This window comes from Crocuta crocuta, unplaced genomic scaffold (genome assembly GCF_008692635.1).
Source record: "Crocuta crocuta isolate KB4526 unplaced genomic scaffold, BGI_CrCroc_1.0 scaffold556, whole genome shotgun sequence".
NCBI lineage: Eukaryota > Metazoa > Chordata > Mammalia > Carnivora > Hyaenidae > Crocuta > Crocuta crocuta.
In genome coordinates, this window is record NW_027527436.1 from 3,256,021 (window position 1) to 3,263,229 (window position 7,209).

A 7,209-nucleotide genomic window follows, 5' to 3' on the forward strand; every position below is an offset into this window, starting at 1 on the left:
AGCTTTCTTCCCCTCACTCAAAAGAATGGTCCCTCTATTCTTTTTTATTTTTAAAGATTTTCTTGTTAAATAATCTTTACACCTAACATGGGGCTTGAACTCACAAGCCTGAGATCAAGAGTCATATGCTCTTCGGGGCGCCTGGGTGGCTTAGTCGGTTAAGCGTCCGACTTTCGCTTAGGGCATGATCTCACGGTTTGTGGGTTCAAGACCCGCGTCGGGCTCTGTGCTGACTGCCAGCTCAGTGCCTGGAGCCTGTTTCAGTCTGTGACTCCCTCTCTCTCTGACCCTCCCCTGCTCACGCTGTCTCTCTCTCTCTTAGGAAAAAAAAAAAGAAAGAAAGAAAAGAGTCATATGCTCTTCTCACTGAGCCAGCCAGGCGCTCCCATCCTTCCTTTATGCTTATGTTGTTAGAAAATTTCTTGAAGCCCGTATCATAATTCTGGCTCATGGTATGGTCCTTTGCCTTAAAAGTATGACTGTTATAAGATTAAGTCCCTTCAGGGCAAAGGCTGGGGCTTCTTTCCCATTATCTTCTCTCTTACAGTACTGATCATGGCCCTTACCACCAAGGAGTATTTAATAATTTGTTGCTGTTGAATCGACTAAAACTAGTTTTATTAAGTGCTTTTATTTCTTTTTTAAAAATTTTTAATGTTTTTATTTATTTCTGAGAGAGAGAGAGAGAGAGAGGGAGACACAGAATCCGAAGACAGGCTCCAGGCTCTGAGCTAACTGTCAGCACAGAGCCCGACGCGGGGCTCGAACCCACGAACCGTGAAATCATGACCTGAGCCAAAGTAGGCCGCTTAACCGACTGAGCCACCCAGGTGCCCCATAAGTGCTTTTATTTCTGTTATACTCACTGCTTTTCAGCTCACTACTCCAATTAGACAATTCTGCCACATGTAGATGTGGTTACTTGTCATGCATGATGCGAAACACAGAGATGCAATACTTTCTAGAAAATAAATTAGAGAGGGACTTACATGCCCTACCCTCTCAAACACTGACCAGAAGAGAAAAAGAGCAGGCAGTTCTGTAGAACAAGGAAAACATCTACAGCATGTGGAGCAGATACAAACAGTAAGATGTTAGAAATAAAAGTTCCTATCTTCCCCAAGCCAGGATAGGAAATGATGGCGCTACATGGGCGAGAGAAGAAGAGTTCTTCATTCCACCGAGGAATTTCTATCAGGGAAGAGATGAAGGTAAACCCACATTTTTTTTTTAATTTTTTTTTTAATGTTTTTATTTATTTCTAGGAGAGAGAGACAGCGTGAACAGGGGAGGGTCAGAGAGAGGGAGTCACAGACTGAAACAGGCTCCAGGCTCTGAGCTGGCAGTCAGCACAGAGCCCGACGCGGGGCTCAAACCCACGAACGCGAGATCATGACCCAAGTGAAAGTCGGACGCTTAACCGACTAAGCCACCCAGGTGCCCCGAAGCTAAACCCAAATTTAATAAATATAAAAGCACAGCCTGGTAAAATTTTAAATGAGAAGGAGAGCCTGAAGGGAATTCTCACATTCCTGACTACAGCTCTTAAAATCCTTTGTCAACCCCTCTTTGTCATTTGCCTGGCAGTAACTCGTCACCATTTCTCTCCTGCTCTCATGATACATCCCAGAGTCCAGATAAGCTGAGAATCCAACCAATTTTAATCCAATTCCTTCCTGAAGTTTTTTTTTCCTTCATCCCTCTTGAAAGACATCAAAACACTCGATAGTCAAAATATGGAGGATGAATCCAAGAGGAAAAGAGAAGAAAGAACTTATTAAATCTGATGTAAACTGCAGGAAAAACCAAACCTAAGTCTTCTAATTTCCTCTCTATCTTTTGTCAGAACAAACTGCCTTCAATTCTAATTATGATATGATGATCATATGTCGTACATATCTTTTTTTTTTTTTTTTCCAGTTCAAGTTCCCATGCCAGTAAGCCTTTTGACTCTAGGCAATCATTCAAGAATTCAGGAGTGTTCTCAAGTTCTTGTGTGAACCAAAATGTGTCAGCCCACAGCAGGTGTTTCCATTGCTCTGAGATTCTCTGCCGAATACATCCAGCATTTGCCTAAAGCCTCTTACAGACAATACAGGGCTTTGCAATCAGCCACTCAGACTTCTTAGGGTTAATAAAATACCTGGTACTTCTAACTGGTGACAAGTCATTATGTCACATATGGCGGGGGGAGGGGCAGAAAGTGGTAAGATATTGCTAATTTAACATCTGTGCCATGAATTTCTATTCATGAAAGCTTCCTTCCCTTTCCCATAGAGGTGCTCCTTTCCTTGTCTACCTGCTCTCTCTTTAGGATATCATGAACTTCGCTTTCCCTACCTTTGTGGGCTGCTAATATTTAATCAGAGGTGGAGGTTTTTTTTTTTGGAAAATATTTCTATAACATTAATAAGCATTATGCTTTAAAGAATACTTAAATGATTTTTTAAAGATTTATTTTTTGAGAGAGAGAGAAAGCACATGAGCAGGAAAGGGACAGAGAGAAGGAGACAGAGGATCTGAAGCAGGCTTTGTGCTGACAGCAAGAGGGCCTGATGCAAAGATCGAACCCACGAACCGGGAGATTATTACCGGGTCAGACACTTAACTGACTGAGTCACCCAGGCACCCAGTAAACAACATTATGTAGTATTTAGAGCCAGACTTGTTTTTTTTTAAGTTAAGTTACATGTATTTGAATTCATACAAATGTCTGAGGTAATGAGGACATAGCAGAGTCAAGCCAACTGTCATAGACAGTTGGAAAGAGCCATGTGCAGCTAATGTGGTCACCCCTTTGATGTTGTCTGCTCCTTCCTTCTGGGATTGATGCCTGCTTTACCTTCAGATTTCACCCTTTCAAACTGTACTGTCTTTTGTTGAAGTTGCTATTTAGTAGGAGTTTCAGTTTTCTGGGAAAAGCTCTAAGTGTTTCGCCCACTCAGCTGAACCATTTGAAAATTTGGGAATGTGTGGGGTTAATAATGGTCAAGATTTTAAAATTCCACATAGTCCAACCTAATAAATACATTGTCTCATTTGACTCTCACAATGACATCTTGTAGGAGATACTATTATCTCCACTTCACTATTATTATTTAGTATCACATGACTCCTTATGGACAAAAGCTGGGCTGTGTGGAAATAGGTACTGGCCTCCCTGCTTCAAAGTCACTCAGTGCCTCTCCCTCCACTCTATGGCCAAGCAGGATGGGAGTTAGAACTCTGGTACAAATGTGGAAACTCTGGCATGATAAGTCACAGGGTGTCAGACTGGAATCATTTTACTCTATCAAGATGGAGATGTATTTTTTATATTTTTAAATTTTTTTCTAATGTTTTATTTATTTCTGAGGGAGAGAGAGGGGGAGAGAGAGAGAGAGAGAGAGCGTGAACAGGGGAGGGTCAGAGAGAGAGGGAGATACAGAATCAGAAGCAGGCTCCAGGCTCTGAGCTAGCTGTCTGCACAGGGCCTGATGCGGGGCTCAAACCCACAAACCGTGGGATTGTGACCTGAGCCGAAGTCGGACGCTTAACCGACTGAGCCACCCAGGCGCCCCATGAGATGTATTTTTTTAGAGTTATTTGAGGTTGCCATTACTTGATAGTGAATTTCAACCTATGCCACTTTTCTAAAATGGAGTTTCCTTATGAAATAATGATACCCTCTAAAAGTCTAAATGGATGACAAATTACATAAAATAACTAACACTTGGACGAAACCGATTTTTTTTAAACAAACCCAATTAAAATCACCTCAAGTGTAAAAGAGATGATGAACAACAAAAGGAAACTTATCACTCGAAAACAAATAATGGTATCAAGGTTGTAACGGCACTCCTTGGCAAAATGCTCCCACAGATTAATCAACTTAAAGAAAGAAAGATGTACTAAAAGTAGTAAATATTTTTTCCCAGCCCTTCCCTCTTCAGCCATTCAAAGCCAGTGCCACACAACTTGTTGTTGAACAAAGTGAATTGTGCAGGTGTGTGGGAGGCTTATCTTTAAGTCATCAGGGATTTATGCTACTTCTTAGGCCGGGGTTGCTTCCGGGTATCATGGATTATCAGTGTGTTCCTTCATTTGTTTATATAAATGGGCCAATGCTGTTGAAACACTTCAGAGCACTTAACTAAAGCAAACAAAGCTCTTGAACTTTAAATATCCAACAAGAGGAGCTATTGACAAGTAAGACTTTACTTAGCAAATCTCAATATCATTTGGAACCTTAATACAATCTTCCAGATTGACAAAGACGGCATACAACTCAGACATTTATCTTAACTTAGGCTCCACATAGAAGATACTATCCTGATTTGAGACCAAGTTCAAAATATAATGCTGCCATCTAGTATTGCTTGCTTCCTTTAATTTTTATTAAGGCTGGAAAGGAGTCTACCCACACTGAGAAGGGGAAAAGGGTCTTTGACTCATATTTTAGCCTTCCAGCTTTTATTCACACTCTCTCTTTGATCCTTAAACTCAAAGATATTTCACAGGGAAATCCTGTGATGAGGACCTTAGATCAATATCAGGGTTCCTAGATCTCAGTCCCAGGATTCCCATTATCTGAAAGGCTGTGCATAACTCATGAACCCTCCCTGAGAACCATGTCTCTGATCTGTAGAAAGTCGCAATAGGATCGAAGGCAAAGACCTCTTTCAACTCCAATAGCCAGTTATTCTGATTATTTAATGTATTTACAATGATAACATCATCTGATTGATTTATATTGGTAGCTAGAGAAGAGGGCCATAGTACTGTTGCTTATTGGGTTCTATAAAATATTACCAAATAGTAACAATGGTTTCTTTGTGTTGTGTCTTTTATGTTGAGAAAGAAACTAACTGCTTGTCTCTGTGGTGATTTTTGGAGATAATACCACGATCACACTGGAGATGCGGTAGAGTCATTCTTTATATTTCCCTTTGGAATTCCATACCTTACTTCAGTGACTTGGATATGGCTTTGATCTATTTAGAGGAGGGAAAACACAAAACACATCCTTTTAAAGAAATCTACATCACTTAATATTATTTCCATTTTCCTGTCCAGGCTGATGAATATGTTGAATTCCAGCTCTTCCTGAACCTGTAGGTTTTCTAATCCAACCAACTTGCTTATCATCTGGAGTGTTGTAGCCACCAGGTTTCTGGAGGGAATGCCGGCTTCCTATGCAGCGTTCGAGGCATTAGACTAAAAGAGGCTTCTCAGGAAAATGCAAAACTAGTGGACTATGATTCCCTAACTCATAGTTTAAGTAGCACTGTGGTTGTATGCACTTCACCAGTACAGATTCCAAAATTGGAAGATAGAAGATTCACATGGTCCCTGCGCAAGGATGATGCACAGATTTGTGAAGCGTTTCAGACTTTCGTCTCTGGCCCTGAACACGCCGGGTCTCGTATGATCTGGAAAGCTAAACACACTGGGGGCCTGGTTAGTACTTGGATGGAAGACTGCCCAGGAACACCTGGGTGTTGGAGGCTTAAAAACACACACACACACACAGTAAAAAGCATTTAAGTAATACTCACTACCTTTGCTACTTCTCCACTGCCCTCCATTACAACGAACGTGTTAGTTTTGTATACAGCCTTTAGGAAATGGGCCTGACCGTAGCTCTCCAGGACACGGGGGATGGATAGCCTCCCAACCACAAGATGTTTCTCTTCCTTATCCTTTTTCGGGACAGAACCAGATGCACACTTCACGACACAGCAAAGTCCAGAGAAGCTGGGAAACAATATTCTTTGCCCCACATTTCTTGAGGACTGCCATTTTAGGGAGCCATGCCTCACATGCCTTTCTGTGTTTTACGCTCCTTCTTTTTTTAAAAAAAATTTTTGTGTGAGTCTATATTAGAGAGAGATTGAACAACTGAATGATAAAATGCAGTCTTAGGCACAGATGCTGTGGGGAATAGCGTTTGAAATTCTCCAACATACTAAGTTATAATTGGGTTTTAATGCATAAAATGGCTGAGTAATTTAAATGTTTAGAAAAGAAAACAGTCTTTCCTAGAGTTTATGAAGTGGGAAGCCTATTTCTTATAATGATTAACTATGAGTCATCATTTCAAACACAGGCATCCACTAGCATCTGCTCCAGTTAAGGGGTGCTGAAGGCACACAATGGTTTACCAAACTAGCATCTTATTATGATGGATGGTAGCACATTTTTGCCTGTGAAGTGAAGACAGTAAGTAACAAACCACGAGCCATGTTTAATTTGCTGTCTACCCACCCCAACTAACCAAATGAAGAATAATGTTTTAAAAGCATATATTCAGGGCGCCTCAGTTGGTTAAGTGTCTGGCTTCGGATCAGGTCATAATCTCCAGGTCAGTGGTTCGAGCCCTGCATCGGGCTCTGTGAAGATAGCTTGGAGCCTGGACGCTGCTTCAGATTCTGTGTCTCCCTCTCTCTCTGCCCCCTCTCTCAAAAGTAAGTAAACATTAAAAAAATAAATAAATAAAGTGGGAATGAGCTCCACCACTACTGGTTATATATCTGAATACTGCTGAGATGTTCCCCTTGAAAAAAGAAAATAGTAAAACATGGGAATTAATACCCACACTAAGTTGTCATCAGTGTCCAATAGGGTAATGCAGACAAAGACATAGTGTAAGGAGCTTTGCAAATGCAATGTGTTATCATAAGGGAAATGAGGCCTCCAAATTTGCTAGCAACATTTCAGAGACTGTAAGAAGCAACAGACAGCCTGAAAATCAGTTACGTGGAACTTGGATTCCAAGGTATATTTAATGCAACACAAATAAGCTAATAAAGAATGAGACAAGAGAAGACAAGTCAGTTTGGTTCCCACTGATGCTAGAAGTATACAGTCAGTAGAGTTAAGCATCCTTGGGTTCAAGACAGTCTCTGCCATCAAATAGCAGTGTGACCTCAGTGAGGTTGCCTATACTCTAGGAAGCGTTTTTATTTTTTTAATGTTTATTTATTTATTTTTGAGAGAAAGAGCACAAGCAGGGCAGGGGCAGAAAGAGAGGGAGACAGAGTCGGAAGCAGGCTCCAGGCTCCAAGCTGTCAGCATAGAGTCTGATGCGGGGCTCGAACTCCCAAACCCTGTGATTATGACCTGAGCCAAAGTCAGAAGCACAACTGACTGAGCCACATGAGTGCCCTTAGGAAGCTTTTTATATAGAGAAAGATTTAAGATAATATTATCTCCTGGGCATCAGTATCC

The 7,209-nt window shown here is 41.2% G+C and overlaps 1 pseudogene; it reads left to right on the forward strand.

Moving 5' to 3' along the window:
- Positions 1 to 5,278: 5,278 nt before the first annotated feature.
- LOC144228056 (U6 spliceosomal RNA) lies at positions 5,279 to 5,376 on the forward strand (annotated as a pseudogene).
- Positions 5,377 to 7,209: the final 1,833 nt, after the last annotated feature.